Genomic DNA, 23617 nt, shown 5'->3' on the forward strand with positions numbered 1-23617 from the left:
AAAAATGGGTCACTTAGTCGAGGCATAGATCCCCTTAAATCTCCCTCCTGGAGGTCATCCTGTATAGGAATTTCTCTGAGTCCAGGATCATCTCCTCGAGACTTCTGATTCCCCTTTTCTCCGTTCATCTGTGAGGGTGTCTCCTCGTTTATCACTTGCTTCGGTCCTTCATAGCCTTTCCCCGATCTCAAGGTAATTTGACTAATATTTGCTCGGTCTGGTGGTTTGACAGTGGCAGGCAATTTCCCTTCATTTCCCCGCATTTCGTTCAGCGACGTGGCCAACTGGGACATCTGCTTTGCCAACATGTCCATGGCAGACTTCTGCTCCTGCTGGGCATCTTGAATTTTGTGCACCACGTCATTGTTAGCCTGCATGTTATTCTGCATGTGTTGTTGGAAATTTACCAGGTCATGCACCATGTCATCAAGATTCCGCTGTGGTCGGAAACCTTGAATTGAACTGGGATTAAATCCTTGATTTTGATTGGTTCCAACCACCTGGTTCTGGCGAAAATTTCCCTGACCTCCTTGATTATTGTTGTACTGGGTTGCTGGACCTGGGTGACTCTGTTGGAAATTTTGATTGTTTCCTGAATTGTTCCTCTGATGCGGTGGCACATAAGAATTCCCTTGGTTGCTCTGGTTCCTGTTGTTCCAGTTATGCTGATCCCCTTGGTTACGGAAATTCCAGTTGTTCAGCCCCTCTTGCTGCTTCCCTGCCCAGTTAGAATTATGCTGTGGTCCTTCCTGATTCCGGCTGGGCCATGTCTGCTGGTTCTCCGCTGGACCTGGGTGTTGTGACTGTGGTTGTTGGTTCCCTTCAGCCCATCTGAAACAAGGATTGTCCCTCCATGGTGCCTCCTTAATCTTCCACTGGTTCCAGTTGGTATTTTGATTACTTTGATTCCAATTCCCCATTGCATTCACTTGAGCTTGGAAATCTCCATCGAGTGAGGGATTATTGTAAAATTGAAGCTGATGTTCCTCTTGACCTGGGTTTTTTTCCTTATCAGTCGACCCAGGGGTATTTTTCTTTTCAATGGCATTTAGCAGTGCCTTCTCCAGTCGATCTATTCTGTCTCTAACCTCTTCTCCTTCTCGTTCCTTAACTGTGTTCGCGGAGCTTCTCCTCATGATAGCACGCGGGCAGTCATACGCCTTCTTCGCGTCGATTAATCTTCCCAGAATCTCGCGTGCCTCGCTTGCCTTATTCTTGGTGAAATTCCCCCCGCTCGAGGAATTCATTAAGTCCTTGGACTCAGGATTTGCCCCTTCGTAGAATAGATAAAATGTTTCAGCCTCCGTCATCCTGTGATTTGGGCAAGCGTCAAGCAGGCCTTTAAACCGAGACCAATATTGGCTTAAAGATTCATCGTAGTCCTGCTTACACTCTTGAATTTCTTTTTTCAAAGCGTTTGTCTTATTGGACGGAAAGAAATAGTCCAGGAACTCCAATTTGAAATCCCTCCATGTGGTGATCGAGTCAGGTGGAAGCCTCAGCAACCAAGTGTTTGCCTCTCCTTTCAATGCAAATGGAATCGCTCGCAGGCGATAGTCCTCCTCGGTAGTTTCGTTAGGCCTTTTCTGGATGCTACATAGCTTACTAAACTCGTTCAAAAACTCATAAGGACACTCATTCCTCCGTCCAGAGAATGTAGGTAAAACGCCCAGCACATTCGTCTTGATCTCAATAGACCGCTGACGTTGATTTGACACTATGGCATGAGCTGGCTCTCCGTCGAGATGTGCAGTTAGCGAACCAATCTCTGGGTCTAGGTCCACTAAGTTTGCCATTACAGACTCCTCTTCCTCCCTTTCCGAATGCTCAGTTTCTGACGACGACCGTGAATCCTCTTTCCCCGATGAATTCCACTCTTCTTCACTCCCTGATTCAAACGGAAATGGATCTACAGTTGACAACCCCGATCTGGTAGTTATGGCGGATGTTGATTCCCTGACTTGCCACTTCAACTGCACGTTCCTTGACCAAGATGGGTTGCTCCAGATTCCTGACTTTGAACCCTTGCTCATAAACTGCCAAAAACGAAAATCAAAAGATCAAACTATTTACACCAGATCTCTAAAACATGTAAACAAACTACGCCATCCATCCCCGGCAACGGCGCCATTTGAAGAGTTGATTTTCTTGCTTGCTGTATCCTATCAATTTCTAATTACACACTTCCTAGATCCAGTAAATCAACTAGATCACAAGGTCTAGAGACTCACAAGACTGGAAGTCTGGTCGTTGGTACGCAAGCAAACCTTCAAAACCCTCAACCACAGATACTAAACTAGCACAGGGAAGTAGGGATCGATCCCACAGAGATGGACTCGTAAAATACATGCGTAGAGAATTGGAAACTATTTTTGGGTTGGCTGCTGCCACGCATATTTTGGGTTGAGGAATTTAACTAAGTGAATTTGGAAATAAAGTATGCTATGCTAACTGCTAGATCTAGGCAAAAAAATGAATTATGTATAAGAACTAAATCAAATCAACTACTAGATCTGGGACTTCTACGAACATCTCTAGACCAAGGAGATTAAAACAAGTGGGGACCAAACTCTGAAAAAGGTAAGTACGGACAGAATCGAATCTGCAGCCTAACTAACTAAAGCAGCAACTGAAAATGACTTCATCTTCTTCAACGAACACAAATAAATGCAGAGATCAAGAAAAAACAAACTCAGATGTAGATCGGAGGCATAATCTTAACAGAAAACTAAACAACGACGGAAATTAAACTGCTAGACGAAGCAAACCAGGCAGAACAAAATTTCCCATAATTTCATGCACAAATTTCACCTCCCCTGTTCAGATCCACACTTCGGATGCTAAATCCACTCCGGATCCAAGCATCAGAACAAAAATCCAACCGAACACAACTTCAATACCACGATTCTCGAATCTCCTAAAATATTCAGCAACAAATTCAAGAGAACATCTCAAATAAACAAACCAAAATAGCAAGCATCATAATAATCAACACGAAATCTAACTTCATCAAAGTAAATCAAATGTAAATAGAACGGATAAACTGATTCAGCAACAAAAACAGCAAGCTCGACTTCCAAAAGTGAAGTTCGAGACGGAACAGAGTAGTAAACAGAAATTAAGAGAACAATTGTTTCTTCGCCCTCAAGGGACGGTGATGCACTGATACGAGACTCCTGAAAACGAAAACCACCCCAAATTTCCCATTTCCCTAGTGTGTGTGCTAAGAGCGTGACTGTGTGTGGAGTGTAACCGATCTCCATTCTTGTTGCGCACTCCTTTATTTATAAGCTTCGAGGTGGGGCCCAGCGAGGTATTGATTGACTTGATTGCCCTCAGCTTTTGGCTTCCTTCCTCTAGCTTTTCCTCGTGATTCCGTTCCTGCTCCTCGCTAGATATCCTCCTCCAGCATCTCCTGGATCTAGCGCTACACACACACCTGGCTTAACAAAACTTGTTAGATCCAGCAGAAATGTGATGTTTTTCACTACATAACCAATGCATGAAATTAGCCTTATCACCGGGCTAGGCGGGCTGGGCTGCTGGGCTGCCGGGTCAGCCCATCGGGCTATATACAAAAACCCTAAAAATTAAATGTGTGAGTTTTAATGATCTTTTCTCTTCCACTTCCCGTTGATGACTTTTCTACTTCCAATTGATAGTATTTAAATCACTTCCAGTTGATGACTTTTCCACCTCCAATTGATTAGTATTTAAATTACCGTTTCTATAGTTTCACTTTCACACATTATTCACTATTCCCTTCCACTCTTCACCGTCGACTTCACAACGTGGCTCAATTTGTTACTCTTTAGCAGGTGCTTTCCCTCTCTTTCCCTCTCTTTCCCTCTCTTTCTCTATTTGTTATGTGTATGTGTATCATTCTATATGTGTATCAATGTATGCATTTGTTTAATATTAAAAAATTACTTTTTCTGCTTTGTTGTCAACATCTTTGTTATTGTGTTTGCAATATGTCAGTAAGAATAAGATGTACTATCAATTTATTTACATAATAATATAATGTGTATATGGATAATGGATGTATCTGTGTATGTAATATATAGTATGTATTTGTTTTTAGTTGTTGCAAATGAGAATTATGAGATGGCTTACATAGTTTATACATTATGATTTATGTGTATGTGTATATAATATGGGGGTATTTTAGATTTTTTAGCTATCGCCTACTGGAGAACAATATATATATATATATATATATAGGGGTGTATTCAGATTAAAACCATAATGTATATTAAAACATCAAACCATGTAAAATAATGTACATTATACACACTAATAATGTACATTTTATTCATGTATAATGTACTGTCAGCATAATGTACAGAATTCATATAATGTAAATGTACATTATTAGTGTGTACAATATTTAGAACAGTACATTATACATGAATAAAATGTACATTATTAGTGTGTATAATGTACATTATTTACACGGTTTGATGTTTTAATATACATTATGGTTTTCATCTGAATACACCCCTATATATATATATATATATAGGGATGTGATCAAATGAAAACCATATATATAATGAAAACTCAAAACTTTAATCCTAGCCACTAATTTTTACAGATCTGTGTTTAATATTGCGTTGTTTTTTAATCTCAACAAAAGTATGTATTTTATCAACAAGGGGTATTTTTGTGAGATTATTTTTGAACGATTTGTCTGATGGAGCTGGCAGCGGAAGCGGGTGCATAAAACAAATCACATAATTATCAGATCTATTTAGCAGATTATTTAGACAAAAGCTATTCGCGCAAATTTCACATGTATCATGCTCATAACTTGAATCAATCATGTTTTAGAATATAGAAACCTAAAACATGCTTTTCTACGGAGCAGAATAATACCTAATTAATTCTCCAAAGAATTGAAGATGGCTAGCGACTTCTCCACGTGTAGCTTTAAGTACTAGACCACAAATCTTCTCTCTGGTTCCCGAACTGTACTCTAATATCAGTGTGGGCTGATCTTACTAGAATACTAGGACTTAAATAAAGAAGACAGAAGAAATCCTTTTTGAAACAGGAGAGGAATTCGAAAATTCCTACAGCTTGTGAGAGCTGAAATTTTCGAAAATTTTAGCAAATAAAATTGTGTTATTTCTGTCTCCTTTATTCTCCTATTTATATTAAGTTCCTTTTGGGCCCAGACAGGGATCTATGGAAGGCTTTGGATATGGGCTCATCCAATTTACTTTTACTAATTAAATTGAACCCACAATTTAATATAAGTTATAATTGGAATATTACGAGCAGCCACTACAGAAGTAATATTGAACTCTCCCCATCCAAATCCGAAATTACAAGTAATCCGGGTTTCCGTTTATCTTTCATTTCCCGCGCTTAAGATTAAAATGTCCATTAATTAATTAATGTCTGCTATTGACTTAATTAATTAACTTCTTATTAATTCCAAGAGTGGACTCAGCATGAAACACTTATTTATTATTCATAGAGTAATCAAACTCCAACTAGCTAGGTTCCGAATAATAAAACCTTGTTTCGCGCTCCTCTTGAGGACATTATCAAACGAGACTCAGCTCGTGCACGATTCAATATAATAGCAATCCTAGCACCGCTAGATATCGATCACCACTGCCCAATATATCAGGATAATTGGGTTACAAAAAACCCGCACCATTTGATAAGTCAAAGCAATGCATAATCAATACCGTATGCTCAATGCTAACCTACATTGATTAAGAAATAAATATTTATCAAGACCTCGCCTTTCAGTAGATAGCCCAAGGCAAGTCTTGCTGTTAGATCCGTTCAGTGCTATACCACACCAATGTCATCTTATTTCAGTAAGGCTTAGAAATATACGGACTGACATTGCAACCTTTCTCGATGGGTAGTCTAATTCCATCTAGGTTGTGAAATTCATATTTTTCTTTGTTTAGAACTGACCGTATTACCTTAAAGTGGACGACGCCCACAACCGGTCTACTAAAACAAAGACTTAGACTTTGTTAAGTTAACTTATACATTTAAACATGCATTAACATCCATTAAATGTAAAACATAACAACATTATGACAAAAATAATCTGTTTTATTCATTGGAAAATAAAATAAGAGTTTTACAGTATTCAATCACTCGAAACGTGATTTCTAGTATACAAACTCTAACAATCTCCCACTTATACTCAAAACACTTTCGAGTATACAAAATGTGCTAACGTCTAAATCTCCCACTTATACTGAAAGCGGATTGAGGTCTTGAATTAGTCGAACTCCCATTCCTTCAACATGGCTTTCATACGGCTTTACCGCTAATGCCTTTGTGAAAGGATCTGCCAGGTTGTTCTCTGACTCAATCTTGACCACTTTTATGTCTCCTCTCTGCACTATATCTCGAATGATATGATACTTCCTATCTATGTGCTTGCTCGCTTTATGAGCCCGTGGTTCTTTCGAATTTGCCACAGCACCGGAATTGTCACAATAAACGGTGATGCTCTTGGGCATATTCGAAACCACACCTAAGTCCAGAAGGAAATTCTTAAGCCAAACAGCCTCTTTTGCAGCCTCCGAAGCGGCCACATATTCGGCTTCCATGGTAGAGTCTGCAATGCATTTCTGCTTTACACTCTTCCAAATTACGGCTCCACCTCCTAAGGTAAACACATATCCGGAAGTTGATTTTCTCGAATCTAGATCAGCCTGAAAGTCTGAATCTGTATATCCTAAAGGACAGAGCTCGGCTGCATTGTAAACTAGAACATAGTCCTTAGTCCGATTAAGGTACTTGAGTATGTTCTTTACGGCAGTCCAATGTCCTTGGCCGGGATTTGATTGATATCTTGCTACCATGCCAACAGCAAAGCAGATATCGGGTCTAGTACAAAGCATAGCATACATGAGACTACCAACTGCCGAGGCATATGGTATTCTTCTCATCTCTGCTATCTCAGATGCTGTCTTAGGACACATCTCTTGAGACAACTGGATGCCATGTCTAAAAGGTAGGAAACCTTTCTTGGCATCTTGCATGCTAAAGCGTCTAAGTACCGTTTCGATGTAAGATTCTTGGGATAAGCACAACATTTTCTTACCTCGGTTCCTAAGAACCTTGATACCGAGAATGTGTCCCGCATCACCCATATCTTTCATCTCGAACTGGCTGGACAACCAAGTTCGCACTGATGACAACATCTTTTTATTGTTTCCAATTAGAAGAATGTCATCTACATACAAAACTAAGAACACAACATTTCCTTTTTCAACCTTCTTATACACGCAGCTTTCATTAGGGCATTTTTCGAATCCAAACTTTTGAACAGTTTGATCGAAACACTGGTTCCATGATCTAGATGCTTGCTTGAGACCATAAATGGCCTTCTTAAGCTTCCAAACCATGTGTTCCTTGCCCTTCACTACATAGCCTTCGGGTTGTTCCATGTAGATGGTCTCCTCAAGACTCCCGTTTAGAAACGCAGTCTTAACGTCCATCTGCCATACTTCCCAATCCATGTAAGCTGCTATAGACAAAAGTATACGGATCGATTTGAGCATGGCCACTGGGGAGAAGGTCTCATCGTAATCGATACCTTCCTTTTGGGTATACCCCTTAGCCACTAGTCTTGCCTTGAAGACTTTAACTCGTCCATCGGGTCCACGTTTACGTTTGTATATCCACTTGCTCCCAATGGCAGTACAGCCTTCGGGTAGGACAGACAAATCGTAGACGTCTTTGTCTAACATAGATTGTAGTTCCGAATCCATTGCTTTCACCCATTCGCAATGATCGACATCTGCTTGCGCCTCTGCAAAATTCCAGGGATCAAGTACATTGCTGTCCGAGGAGTGATCCATGCACTCACCCAAACCAATGTATCTATCGGGCTCATGAGAGACCCTCCCACTGCGGCGCGGCACTACAATATCTGGAGTATTAGTTGAAATTTCTGGAATTGTTGTTACACTAGGTGATTGTTCTTGGTTAATGGAAGTTGAAACTTGAGTTAGCTCTTCTAGAGCAATCTCACTGCTGGACTTATGATTCATTACATAGTCTTCCTCTAAGAATGTGGCATGAGTGCTCACAATCACTTTCTGATCTCTGAGACTATAGAATTCATAAGCTTTCGTTCCTCTAGGGTATCCTATAAACACGCAAACCTCAGTCCTTGATTCCAGCTTAGTTGGATCCTTTTCCAATACATGAGCCGGACACCCCCATACTCTGAGATGTTCTAGATTGGGCTTACGCCCATTCCACAACTCATATGGGGTAGTAGGAACAGATTTAGAAGGTAAGACGTCTAAGAGATAGTTTGCAGAAAGCAAAGCATGACCCCAAAACGAAACAGGTAACCGTGCATAACTCATCATCGATCTGACCATATTTAATAAGGTCCTATTCCTTCTTTCAGCCACGCCATTCTGCTGGGGTGTGCCCGGCGCAGTCGTTTGGGATTCAATCCCAGCTACCGATAAATAGTCCAAAAACTCGGCACTTAGGTATTCGCCTCCGCGATCAGATCGCAGGCATTTGATACTCTTACCATGTTGCGTCTCTACTTTAGCCTTAAACTCCTTGAACTTGTCAAAAGTTTCAGACTTGTAGCGCATCAAATAGATGTATCCGATTTTCGAGTAGTCATCTGTAAAGGTGACGAAATATCGAAAACCGCCCTTTGCCTCGGTTGACATTGGTCCACACACATCAGTATGAATGAGCTCAAGTACTTCTTTGGCCCTATTCCCCTTTGATCTAAAAGATCTCTTAGTCATCTTGCCTTCGAGACAGGACTCACACTTCGAAAACGGTTCCTTCTCAAGACCTTTAATAAGATCTTGATCAACCATCGCATGAATCCTTCTTTCGTTGGCATGACCAAGTCTAAGGTGCCATAAGTACGTTTCATTCATTGAAGTTGAAGGTTCTTTTCTTTTCTTAGAAATTTTCGATGTAGCATTGAGTTCTGATTTACGTTGATTAAATTGTGTAGAAGTGATCGTGTACAGATTGTTTTCCATGATACCGCGACAGATATAAGAACCATCTTTCTTAATAACGCAATTGTCATTAAAAGAAATCGAATATCCATCATAAGACAATTTAGAAACTGAAATTAAATTTCTTCTAAAAGAGGGTATCAACAAAACATTCTTCAAAATCAAAAATCTATCACTAGAAAAACGTAAATAAACGTCTCCCACTGCAACGGCCGCCACTTTCGTAGCGTCGCCCAGCTGGACCTCTATCTCACGATCATGTAGCCGTCTTGTCACCTGCATCAAGTCAGGATCAAAACATATATGATCAGTTGCTCCAGTATCAATAACCCAAGTATGAGTAGATGTCAAAGCCAAACATGACTCGACTACTAGAGCATGGTGCATACCTGTAGCCTTGCCCTTTTTAGGACAATCTGGCTTCCAATGACCTTTCTCTCCACACTTGAAGCATTTTCCAGTTTGCTTCTTGTCACCCCGCTGTTTCTTCTTTCCCTTAGCATTGTTGACTGCTACTTGGTTCGGTGCCTTTTTCTTTCCTCTTCTAGCCTTAGAGCCAGAGGAATTAGGCGCGATACTCATCATAGCTACTTTAGCTTGAACCATAAGGTCCTCCGCCGACTGAAGTTCAGTCAGCAACTCTGCTAAAGTATAATTCCGTTTGTTCATCTCAAAGTTGAGCTTGAACTGCTGGAAGCTAGGGGGAAGACTCTGAAGGATTATAGTAACCTGGGACTCGGGATCGATCGTCCCTCCCAATACCTCAATCTGGTTGAGGTGACTCATCATCTCGAGGACGTGTTGCCTCACAGACGAGCCTTCCTTCATAGACTTCGTCATGATACTCCGAAAGGCTTGAGACTTAGCCGTTCGATTCTGAGTACCAAAAAGATTTGCGAGATTTGTCATGATCTCGGCGGCAGTTTCCATGGCAGAATGCTGATGCTTGAGTACTGATGACATAGAAGCCAACATGTAGCACTTAGCCATCTCATTCGCCTTATGCCACCGTCTATGCGCATCTCGCAATGCTTGGCTGGCACTAGCAGCCGGGACAGCTGGGCGTGGAGTAGTGAGTACGAACTTGTACTCTTCTGCTGTGAGAACGATATCCAAGTTTTGTTTCCATTCGATGTAATTTTGGCCTTCGAGTTTGTTTTCTTTGAGAATGGCAGAAAGAGGATTAAAAGACATCTTGACGAATTTTATTGCACTGCAAACAGAAGATTTTACTATTTGTCATAAACTTATGTAAGGAAATTGAGTAGATTAACCATAAAACTTTTCAAAATCTTACAACAGCCAAATTAATAAATTGTACCCTCCTCTGGAGGTAAATACGCATTAAAATTTTGACAATTTTACTGGTCACAGCACCGACGCATCAATATCTTCCTCCTCTGGAGGTCAACACGCCTAATGTTGCCTAAGCATGACCATCAGATTTAGCATTACAGAATTTTATTTCTACAACACACTCCCATAACAATGTTTATGTGCTGATAATAAAACCAAGCTATCTCATAAATTCTGATTGAACCCTGAAACTTGTAATTCCTTAGGATTATTGTCCCTACTCTGTAGGTGGCGATAATATTAGGAATCACTTTCTAGTTCATTCTATTTATTATTTGAGAAGTCCGCCCTTATGAACTTACTGTTTTCGTAGGATTATTGTCCCTACTCTGTAGGTGGCGATAATATTAGAAAATCAGCTTCACAAAATTTGGCAGTCCAACCGATGGAGACCATATATAAACATTTAGTTCATAATTATCGCTTAGATATTTTAGTTATGGTTTTTCATTAATTATCCTTTAGCCTTAAGGCAGATTAAGACTAATTAAATTCTGTTGGCATTTAATTGACTGGATAATTAAATCTTTCATTATCTTTAGTATCTTAGTTTAGGAATTATTATTCTAGAATTTAATTCTTATTCATGTCATACTATAAGATATATCTAAAATAAAGTACATTATTTATAATCTTAATTAGACATGAAAAATTAAATTCATATAATTTCCAAGTTCAAGATTAGGAAGATGATTAATTATATTATTTAATGTAATCTTACATATATCTTATCTTATTATAGATTCAAGATATATTATATATTTAGGAAACTATTAAATTATTCTTATCTATATCATCTAGGATATAAAATATTCATAGATATAGAAAATAATCCAAATATTCCTAAAATCTAGGGAAATCTTCCCAAAATATTTTATTTCATTAAATAATATTATTTTTAATGATATCTATTAATTAATAAATTAAATAATCATTAAAATAATCTTTCGTCGATATCTAGTGATTCGAGGTTCGCACGAATCAACACGACGAAGATTTGAAGACTCCCACCGGAGACGCTCGCCGGAGCGGCAAGTTCGCCGCCCGACCGCCGCCGGCAGGCCGCGCCCGAAGGCGCGCGCTTCCTCCTTCCCTCGCGGCGAGCGTATGCCGCGACTCCCTCCGTCTTGCCGAGCATCCCGCGGCCACTGACCGCCATGCTCCGGCGAGCTCCCACTCAACCGACGGCCTCGCGCGAACCAGCAGCTGCGGCGCTAGGCGCAGCTGCTCTCGGTCGTGCATCGCCGGTGACGGGCGACTAGGGTTAGGGATTCTAGGGTTAGGGTTTATCCGGTAGAGCTTCGGCACCTCGGTGGTTCTCGGACGAGCCACCGTGCCTCATCTCCTCTCCAGCGACGAAGTCGATTCCGGCCTGGGCATGCGGTCGAGACCGGCGGCGCGCACGAGCCCTTGCTCGTCAGCGCGTCGCCGCTTGATCGTATCCCTTCGGCTCCTTTTTCTGTCGCGTCGAGTTCAATCGGGGCCGGCTAGGGTTTGCACGGGTTTCGCCGGCGGCGCGCGCGAGCCCTTGCTCGCCGGCGCGTCGCCCGATGCCCGACTCCCTCGGCTCCCACTCAATTCGACAACCCTACTTCGATTGCACGTAGTGCGATTCGTCCCGGCGCAAGCGCCGACGAATCGCACATCTCGTACGTTCGAATAATTCAAGTTCTATGATTCGAATGTTCTTGAGTTCAACATGCATAAACATAAACAATAAAACAAGAACATGCTTCGTAATCAAATAAGACATGCATACATGAATTTCGCGAAATTTAAATCCAAATAATCAGAGCCAAAGACTGGCTCTGATACCAATTGATGGAGCTGGCAGCGGAAGCGGGTGCATAAAACAAATCACATAATTATCAGATCTATTTAGCAGATTATTTAGACAAAAGCTATTCGCGCAAATTTCACATGTATCATGCTCATAACTTGAATCAATCATGTTTTAGAATATAGAAACCTAAAACATGCTTTTCTACGGAGCAGAATAATACCTAATTAATTCTCCAAAGAATTGAAGATGGCTAGCGACTTCTCCACGTGTAGCTTTAAGTACTAGACCACAAATCTTCTCTCTGGTTCCCGAACTGTACTCTAATATCAGTGTGGGCTGATCTTACTAGAATACTAGGACTTAAATAAAGAAGACAGAAGAAATCCTTTTTGAAACAGGAGAGGAATTCGAAAATTCCTACAGCTTGTGAGAGCTGAAATTTTCGAAAATTTTAGCAAATAAAATTGTGTTATTTCTGTCTCCTTTATTCTCCTATTTATATTAAGTTCCTTTTGGGCCCAGACAGGGATCTATGGAAGGCTTTGGATATGGGCTCATCCAATTTACTTTTACTAATTAAATTGAACCCACAATTTAATATAAGTTATAATTGGAATATTACGAGCAGCCACTACAGAAGTAATATTGAACTCTCCCCATCCAAATCCGAAATTACAAGTAATCCGGGTTTCCGTTTATCTTTCATTTCCCGCGCTTAAGATTAAAATGTCCATTAATTAATTAATGTCTGCTATTGACTTAATTAATTAACTTCTTATTAATTCCAAGAGTGGACTCAGCATGAAACACTTATTTATTATTCATAGAGTAATCAAACTCCAACTAGCTAGGTTCCGAATAATAAAACCTTGTTTCGCGCTCCTCTTGAGGACATTATCAAACGAGACTCAGCTCGTGCACGATTCAATATAATAGCAATCCTAGCACCGCTAGATATCGATCACCACTGCCCAATATATCAGGATAATTGGGTTACAAAAAACCCGCACCATTTGATAAGTCAAAGCAATGCATAATCAATACCGTATGCTCAATGCTAACCTACATTGATTAAGAAATAAATATTTATCAAGACCTCGCCTTTCAGTAGATAGCCCAAGGCAAGTCTTGCTGTTAGATCCGTTCAGTGCTATACCACACCAATGTCATCTTATTTCAGTAAGGCTTAGAAATATACGGACTGACATTGCAACCTTTCTCGATGGGTAGTCTAATTCCATCTAGGTTGTGAAATTCATATTTTTCTTTGTTTAGAACTGACCGTATTACCTTAAAGTGGACGACGCCCACAACCGGTCTACTAAAACAAAGACTTAGACTTTGTTAAGTTAACTTATACATTTAAACATGCATTAACATCCATTAAATGTAAAACATAACAACATTATGACAAAAATAATCTGTTTTATTCATTGGAAAATAAAATAAGAGTTTTACAGTATTCAATCACTCGAAACGTGATTTCTAGTATACAAACTCTAACATTGTCATCCTGATTTCTCTCCCACTTTCCAAAACCAAAAATTTTCAGATCTTAACACATAACTGACGTCAAAAATTAAACTTGGTTGAAAAAAAGCACAAAATTCAAGTTGATACAACCAAAACCCTAGTTCAAACAAGAAGTGAAATTTTTTTCCGCAACAAAATGCTTGAATTTTGTGTTGAAATTGTGTTGCTCATGTGTTGATGTTGAATTTTGGGTTGAAATCGTGTTGATTCAATATTGATTCTTACGTTTAAATTGGTTGATTGTTTTGGTCTGATTTTGAAATCGAATTTTGGTTGGTAATAGGCTGTGCAGTAGAATTCTGATAGTCTTTGCAGTTGAAATGGCTTCAATTATGCGTTGATCCTGTGTTGATCATGTATTGATGTTGAATTTTTGGTTGAAATCGTGTTGATTCTATATTGATTCTTACGTTTAAATTGCTTGATTATTTTGGTCTGATTTTGAAATCGAATTTTGGTTGGTAATAGACTGTGCAGTAGAATTCTAATAGTCTCTGCAGTTGAAATGGCTTGAATTATGCGTTGAAATTGCGTTGATCCTGTGTTGATGTTTGAATTTTTGGTTGAAATCGTGTTGATTATATATTGATTTTTACGTTTAAATTGCTTGATTATTTTGTTCTGCTTTTGAAATCGTATTTTTGTTGGTAATAGTCTCTGCAGTAGAATTTTGATAGTCTCTGCAGTTGAAATCGTATTTTTGTTGGTAATAGTCTCTGCTATTGAATTCTGATATCTGTTGGTAATAGTCTCTGCTGTTGAATTTGGTCTGCTGAGTTTGTGCTAAATTTGTATTGATTGCGCGTTGATTTGTGTTGATCTTGTGATATGATTTTAGGTGTATTCCGTACAGAAACTTACATTGCTTTTTTGTTGATTTTGTGAGTAATTGAAACTGATTAATTAACGTGAATAGTGGAAGGAGAGAGAACGACGAAATCGGGATTGCATAATTATTCCATAAATAAATGATTCACTTTATTATGAAAATGTCTAATATGTCCTCTGTTGCCAGATTCATAGAGGTTATTGAAATTAATAATCTGGAAACATAATATGCGTTGATAACTAATAATTAGTGGCTAGGATTAAAGTTTTGAGTTTTCATTATATATATGGTTTTCATTATATCACTACCCTATATATATATATATATATATATATATATATATATATAGGGATGTATTCAGGTCAGAACGCTAAGTATAAGTAAAACTCAAAACACTTGCAGTCCATTGGATCTTATGATCTAACGGTTAGATTAATGCCACGTGTCATCTAATGATGTAGAATTTTAGACTAATAATGTAGCTCGGATAATAATGTAGCATTTTAGTTTAATAATGTACAGTTTTAGTCTTACAATGTACATTTCCATTCTAATAATGTACCTCGGCGAATAATGTACATTTTTAGTATGATAATGTAGCTTATCACAGCCATCCAATCTAAGGATCTAAGGGCTGTGATTAGTGCTGTGTTTTACACTAAGATGCTGTAAGGATCCTAACACACCCCTATATATATATATATATATATATATATATATATATATATATTGTTTAGACATTATTTCAGCTCTATGCTATTTAGACATAAAAGGAATTTAAATAGTCAATAATAGCTTTATGCTATTTAGACAGAAAAAGAATTTAAATAGTCAATAAACCCTAACCTCAAAATACCACAATCCACACTGACTCTTGGCACCCCTCGAGTACATTCGAAATCATCGGCCACTTGATTATCACGCATCTTTTCTGCTTGCTTCTCATAGTGATTAACAAACTCGGTTAATGTCATTGTCTTACAAGACAAATGTTTGAAAACATTATTCGTGCTTTCACTTCTTTGTGTAGATCTTATGCCGGCCGAAAAAACTAGCACGGTTAAATGCGGGGCACCATTTATGACGCAACGAGTACAAATTACACAACCACTTATTTTCCCCAACATTCCATTCTTCACATAGATCTCTCCAAAGCTGCTCCATCTCATTCTCCATTTCAACTTCATACATAATTTTATTGAATTTTGCCTTAAATCGAGAATCCGAAAGAAGATGCGAAATATGTTGGGTGGCATTTCTAGAGATATGCCAAACACATAACCGATGAACACTATTTGGGAAAACCTTGCCAATAGCATTGGCCATTGCACTATCTTGATCAGTGAAAATTGTTTTAGGTGCCTTGCCTCCCATTGCCTCCATGAACGTCTCAAAAACCCAAATAAATGAGGTTATTGTCTCATCTAGCATAAAAGCACAACCAAATAAAACATTCTTCCAATGATTATTAACCCCCACAAAAGGCGCACACACCATGTTGTACTTGTTTGTACGATACGTCGTATCAAATACAACAACATCACCAAAACAATCATAATCTATTCGTGAAGCACCATCGCACCAGAAAAAATTAGTCATTCTATTTTGGTCATCTACTTGGAACGAGTAGAATAGATTACTTTCGGAAGCTTGTAAAGACTGTAAATGCTTCAAAAGGCTTTGACAATCTCCTGCACTTATTAAGTTCATCCTCTTTGACTGTAAAAAATTTCTAGCATCCTGAAGAGTAAAAACAACATTTTGTGCTCCCCCCGCTTCATTTGTTAGGTAAGAATAAGCTTTTATGGCTTTAATCCCAGATTCTACCATGGTGTTAAGAATGCATCCCTTCGTTTCTGTAATCTTTCGACACGATCTAATCAAGTGCTTTTGATTATCCTCAACAAAAGGATGATTATGAAAATCATTGAATTCGACCACTTCCCAAACACCTCCTTCTATATGAAATCTAATACGAGCCACACACCCACATCTTTTTAGTGACCTTTCAGTTTTTCTATCATCGGAGGGGGCAAATTCTGAGTATCCCTCACAACAGCACAAAAACGTGCATCCTCGAAGCTCGTTTTTACGATTATAAAATTTCTTACCTTTACGAATTTCGAATCCCTTGCTGAAGGCATATGCATTATAGGCCTGATACGCCTCTTCTTCATTTGTAAAAGTCATTCCACGTTTAAATACAAATTCAGTCTCCACAATACGCACGTAGGAATCAGATGGAATTTCTGTCATAGAAAAAATATGTATAATTCAATATAAATTCACGCAATTAAAAATACTACTGTATGTTAATAAATTCAAATTAAGGATTCACTATCTTATCATTATGCAATTAAAATGAAATTATGAGTAATAGAAGAACGTCAATTGTAAAATCAAGAATGAGTATTTTCAAAAACACATTACAAAATAGTTATAATAACATATTCCACTATCTGTGTAGTCAAACAACACATACATACACCATATAAAGATAATGGAGGAAAACTTACCCATGGAATTCAAAAGGGATGGAGAAGTGGAGATGATTTCTTCTCTATTGTATGATGAGACCGAATGATTATGCAGTACACATAAAAATATTTTTATATTATAAGGGAGATATTGTAGTATCAAATTCTATGATATATTCATTCCATATCTAATACTAGGATTGCTACTTTCCATAAATGAATTACCGGAGCCGTTAGTTTAGCATATTGGAGTTAAATTTATGTGGCATTTTACTTCCATTTGTCACTAAATTAGTGGTGAGGTACACCACATAATCATGCCACTTGGTATGGAATGAGTATGGAATTTTTACTCGTCCACATCTAGGGATGTCAATTCAACCCGAAACTCGTGGGCCGGCCCGAACAACCTGGTAATATGAGCGGATTAGGGCTGTAATTTTATTACCCGAATACAAAACGGGCTAAACGGGTTGACCCGAATGGGTTGGCGGGTTAAACGGGTTGGTCCGAACGGATTACTGGTCGGCCCGATAGATTGTGAGTTTTAATTATAAGATATAAAGTTTTAGGGGTTTTTTTATATTTTTGATTCCTCAATCTTCATTCTACGCAATCGTTAGTCTTATTCAATCTTCATTCTACACTTTTCCACTCGATCCCACAATATCAACTTTCAAGTTCCATCAACTCATTATTGCACCGTCTCATCATCTGTCACTAGTGTCTTACCATCACCAAAGCCAATTAAGACAAAATTAAGAACTACCACATCAAAATCTTAATATATTTATCATTTTATTAATGATTCATGTAAGATATGGTTTTTAATTTTCATAAAGAATTAGTTACGAACAATGCCATAATAATGACACGAACACAAGCTTTAATTTATATTGTAGTTGATCGAGATGAAATGCTTCTTTTCAAGTATTATTGAAGAAAACTATGAAAGTTTGAAGATTTTATATGATTCTAAACTAAAAAGGAAAAAGTATCTAAAATTTAAAATCATCTTATAGAAGAAAATTTTGATATAAGAGATTATTTTCGAAAGCTTTTAGGCCCGAATAGCCCGATGGGTTAGCCCAAAACCCGACGGGTTAGGATTAGGGTTGAAAATTTATGACCCAAAAAATCCATAACCCAGATGGCCCGCACCCAAATAGCCCAGCGACCCGAGTGGGCTGGCCCGAACCCGAACGGGTTAGCCCGATTGACATCCCCTGTCCACATCTATCTAGGTTGAGAATATTGATAAATTGTACAAAGGTATCGACTGAAAGATCTTTTGTAACCATGAGTCTATCGATTAGTCTACAATGTAGAAGGAGGTTGAATTTGGCAACCACTTGGCATTCAAAATTGTCAACTCTGCATAATTCCATTTCCATTTAGAGTAGTACTCCCTCCGTCCCCCATTAGGAGTCACACTTTGACCGGACACGAGTTTTAAGAAATGTAAAGAAAAGTTGGTTGAAAAAGTTAGTGGAATGTAGGACCCATTTTTATATTGATTTTATAATAAAATGTGAGTGAATTGAGTTAGTGGAATGTGGGAGCTACTTACTATTTATGGTAAAAATGAAGTGTGACTCTTAATTGGGGACATACCGAAATAGAAAAGTGTGACTTTTAATCAGGGACGGAGGGAGTAATAAAAGCTGCATTGACAGCAGTATGACGCATGAGTGACCAAAATTCTCAAATTTGAATCCAATCTTTGATCATATGAAGTGAAAATAATGTGGTATTCTTAATGAAGATTAGGAGCAAGGATGCCCTGATTGAAGAAGGGTGCAAATTTCGTGTTTTGAGCTCCTTTGGGCAATATCATAACTTAGGCCTCTGTTCACTTCTACTTATCAAAAGGAATGTTGTAGGGCATGAATGTATCTTCAAAAGCTTGTAATAATTCCTCTTTTTTCCCTATGATTTTGTGTTACTCTGATACTAATATGGACATAATGTACTATAAAGTTCATAGAGTTTGATTTTATAAAGAATCATTTCTAACATTGTTATGAACTTTGATAATAATTTTCCACTTACTTACCTTCCAACATTTCTTTCGTCTCATCCTTGCATTGACTTCAAATTTTCAATGTTGGTTTATTTTTTGAACCAAGTTTACAGAGACTTCTTAGTTAATTGCACTAGTCAATTATAATGTTTAGATTCAGTGCTCATGAAAATCACTTGCATTGACCCATCAAACATATATTGTTTCAGAAAATCTTGCCAAAATTTATAGTCATTCATTAGCAGACTTTGTAGCAAGTGTCCTATTTCTTTCCTTTTCACCTTCTTCTTCTCTTATAAGGTTAGCATAGTAAACTTCAATCAGAGTAGCAGACCTTAATGATAAGTTACCTCACAATGTAGTGTATCAAAAATATCAATACGAATCATTGAATATGTCAACACAATTTAATATTGACATTTTATATGTATTACATTGACATTTTATGATAACTATATTGACATAAAACTAATACTTGAAAAATATGAAAATTCAAAAAAAAAAATCAAATTTTGACATCGGAACATATGCAAGTGAGATCCCATTAGAATCCTTATAAAATTATCTTTAATTTGATGTATGTTGTGTAAAAAAGTAATTTAAATTGAAATAGCTATACTCATTTAAAGTTTTGGGATATTTTTTAAAAGTTAGTTAGACTAATTTGTTGTAAATTGACCTTAATTACCTTACTGATGTTTTTTGTTGATCGTATTGACATTTCGAGACTGATGATCTAGGCCTTTGATTTGAATATCTAATGGTTAGTATATTTAATTATAGTTAATAATTAAGTATTGAGTTACCAATACACATTGGATAATGTGCAATGTGCGAATATATATAAATAACAGAAGATATCATTGATGCATGTGTTGAAAAAATCCCATTAGACTTTCAGAAGTTGCAGGGTTGAATTATTAAAGTCCAAATAATTAATGAATACATGCATGTCCAACCAAACAGACGCAGCTTTTGTTGCCCTAATTTGCAAGTATTTCTTGAATGACATGAGATTTTAACTGGAATAGTTTAGTATGATAAAGTAGAATGAAAAAGGTGATTGAGTATTTTAATAAGAAGAGAGGAGAGAGAAATTTATTTCCAAAATAGAAAGTAGACATCGTAAATGGGACACACTAAAATGAAAAGATGGACATCTTGAGTAGGATAGAGGGAGTATATGTTAATTTTGGTTATATCAACATCAACATACTGAAAGTAAAGGTGGAAGAGTATTTTGTGGGTGGAAAGGGCTGACAATTTTTTATCTGATACGATAATCCGACACGAATCAGCACGAAGTTAACCTGACACAAACATGCACGTATAGGTTTTGGGTCATTATAGAGTCGACCTAATAAGAAGCGGAAGATAACGGATTGGTTTGGGTCAGGTTTGGATTTGACCTCATTAAGTTGGGTCAATAACGGATTGACCCGATAGCTAACCAATCCGCGCGATTTGATAGGAATGTTTTATTTGCACCCACATAGTCACATACAAATATTCACAAACTTATGTTCATATGCAGGTGACTAGGTGAGAATACCCAGTCACAACTTCTTCCATTGCGCTAGAATCTACATTTTCCAATCATAGGCTGGTGGAAGTCATCAACACAAATCCCAATTTTACAAAGGGACATTCATGTTGCTATTCTGTTAGGCAGACATCCTTCTTTCTTTATTTCATAATATAGGTTAGATTCATCATGAGAAATACATAACACATATTCAAAACTAATCCATGATGCCTATATCTTTATATCTCTTCTTCACAAAACACACATTACATCTCTCATAAGTACAATTCTATATCCCTCATACAGGTGGATTTAAAATTAATCCATGATCCATATATCACTATATATATCAAGATATCTATATATCTATCTCTTGAGTGAAAAATGAAAAATCTCACACACAAAAAGTGGAGACTAACTCATTCATCAATCCACCATGTCATGATACCCCATGTCCCAAACCGAACCCGCCTGATCCAAATCCCCATAAACCGCCGGCCCGAACCCGAGCCGCTCGATCTCATCAATGGTCCATAAACTTCCAGAAACATCACCGCTGCCGGCGCTCTCCCCCTCAGCCTCATGAACATTGCTCTTCTCCATCAACGGCATCTCCAGCCAATCACACAGATTCAACTCCTGCAAAATAGTATTCCTCTCATTCACAACCATCTCATCCTCATTACTATCCCCAAACCCCGCCTCCGCGGCTGACCTCCCGGCCCGTCGCCCGGACCCAAACTCACACGGCCGCTTCTCATTCGCATTAATTGATCCGTCGCTCGCCTCCTCCTCGTCCTCGTCCTGTTCATCATCTAGATCGGAGATAACGAGCGATTTCTGAGTCAATTTAACCAGGGCTTCCTCCTGATTCACGACCTTCGCCCACGTCGCGGTGTCCTTCGCCGTCATCTTATGCTGCAGCGACTTGGACTGGTTGACGAGCCTCCTCATCCGCTCCAAATCCGGCGCCATGTGCTTTATAATCGCGGCGAGCACGCTGACCTTCCACGCCTTCTTCAGGTCGTGGGGCTTGCGGTAGGGGGGCGGGCCGTGCTCGTGCGCGGCCTCCCCCTGGTCCCCCCACCACAGCTCGTCCCCGCGCGGCCACCACGGCGGCGCCAGGCCCCTCTCCAGGGGAAAGCGCCGCTGTGGGGGCACGCAGTGCTGCATGAGAGCAGAAAGCAGCGACCCCAGCGTCGTGTCCTGGAGCTCCTGCAGCATGTGCATGAAGGAGTCCGGGCTGATCTCTGCGGCCGCGGCAGCGGCCGCGGCCACCTGGGGGAGGAAGTCCGCGATCGCAGTGGGGGCGTTGCGGTCGAAGCGGACCTCCTCCTTCCACCAGCCACGGAGGCTGTCAGAAGCCCCCGTGACTGGCTTCCCTTTTTCAGGGACGATGCCGTAGACGAAGCCCTGGCCCTTGCAGACGTCCATGATCTTGGCCATGTATTTGAGCACGGCGTCCTGGGCGCGGCACATTTTTTTGCGGCGGGAGAGCTCGAGCTTCTCCGCCGTGCCGGGCTCGTCGGCGGCGTCGAGGGTGGCCTTCATCTTCTGCATCCGCATCCGGTCCTTCCACATGCGGCGGTTGAGGTCGGCGTAGCTGATGACCTCGTCGTCGCTCGGCAATTCAAGGTCGGAGGCGGTGCTGCTCGGCGGAGGCTCCAGAGCCTCCGCCGTGCAGTCGTGGATCTCGACCATCTTATCCACGGTTGTGGCAATTGTAGTGAACTATTATTAGATAGGGAGTGAGTGAGATGAGGGAAAATGTGATTGCGGTTTACGAGATTTGAAGAGGGATGTTGGATTTATATATAAGTGGACATGTGAGTTTTTGAGGAAATTGATGCAATATTTTGTGATTTGGTTTGAATTCGGCTTATCTTAGCAATCAGGTAAACCCTACGCAGAGGAGGGCGATGCATGCTTGACACGTGGCAATTTCGTATTCCAAGTCAGCAGTCCATTGTCCATGACCTAAGTTGTAGTACATGAAGATGCCACAATATATCCATGCTTGTAGTATATGAAGATGCCACAGTATATCCATGACCTAGGTTGTAATCTTTTTTTCTACTATATAATACTCGCTCCGTCCGGCATTAGAAGTCCCAATTATGGACGGCACGAGTTTTAAGAAATGTTAAGAAAAGTGGGTGGAAAAAAGTTAGTGGAATAGAGGTCCCACTTGTATACATTAGTTTTAAATTAAATGTAAGTGGAATGAGTTAGTGGAAGGTTGGACCCTATTACCATTTATGGTAAAAGTGAACCGAAACTCCTATTCGCGGAAAGAGGGAATAGTAGAGACATTTTTTTCCGGTATGAAATTAAGAAAAAGATGTCTAAAAGTATATTAAATTAAAAGATTATAAAATAGAAGAGAAGAGAACGTAATAAAGTAAGAGAGAGGAAAAAGTAAGAGTGAGAAAATGTGTTACTCCCTCCATCCTTGAATAGGTGTCTCATTTATTTTCGGCACGGATTTTAAGAAATAGTAAGAGCATCTCCAATGGCGGCTAGCCGATTCCCGGGAGCTGGCCGGTCCGCTAGCCGACTATTGCAACAGGCGAGCGGCAAATCGGCGAGCCGATCGGCTAGCCCACGCCGATTCGCGGGCGCTAGCCGATCCGCTGGCCGCCATTGTAGGCTCCCGATCGGCTAGCGATCGGCCAGCGCCATTTTTTTTTTAATTTTCGAAACTCTATATATGAGTGACATAATGAACCGAGGCTCCTATTCGCGGACAGACTAAAATGGCAAAATGGGACTCCTATTCGCGGACAGATGAAGTAATTTTTACTAAAAAAAGAAATGTATATACTCCATCCGTCCCAAGATAAGCGAGTCATATTCCTTCCACTATAAGTGAGCCATTTCTCTTTTTAGCAAAAAATCATCTCTTTTACTTTATTCTCCACCTACTTTATTCTCTCTTTACTATTCTACTTTTCTCTCTCTTATACTTTCCTCGCTCTACTTTAACTCTCTAAATATCAATTTCTTGCCCAAAAAATATGTTTTGCTAATCTTAAAACGGAGGAAGCACTACAATGGAACACCCAAAATAAAATAAGTTGATTCTATTACTATAAAAT

At 39.2% G+C, this 23617-nt stretch overlaps 1 pseudogene; it reads right to left on the reverse strand.

Moving 5' to 3' along the window:
- Positions 1–20727: 20727 nt before the first annotated feature.
- LOC125215394 (putative ETHYLENE INSENSITIVE 3-like 4 protein pseudogene) lies at positions 20728–22315 on the reverse strand (annotated as a pseudogene).
- Between the last annotated feature and the right edge of the window lie 1302 nt (positions 22316–23617).

This window comes from Salvia hispanica, chromosome 3 (assembly GCF_029641045.1).
Source record: "Salvia hispanica isolate PSC_SH4W2 chromosome 3, Shi_PSC_v1, whole genome shotgun sequence".
NCBI classification, from domain to species: domain Eukaryota; kingdom Viridiplantae; phylum Streptophyta; class Magnoliopsida; order Lamiales; family Lamiaceae; genus Salvia; species Salvia hispanica.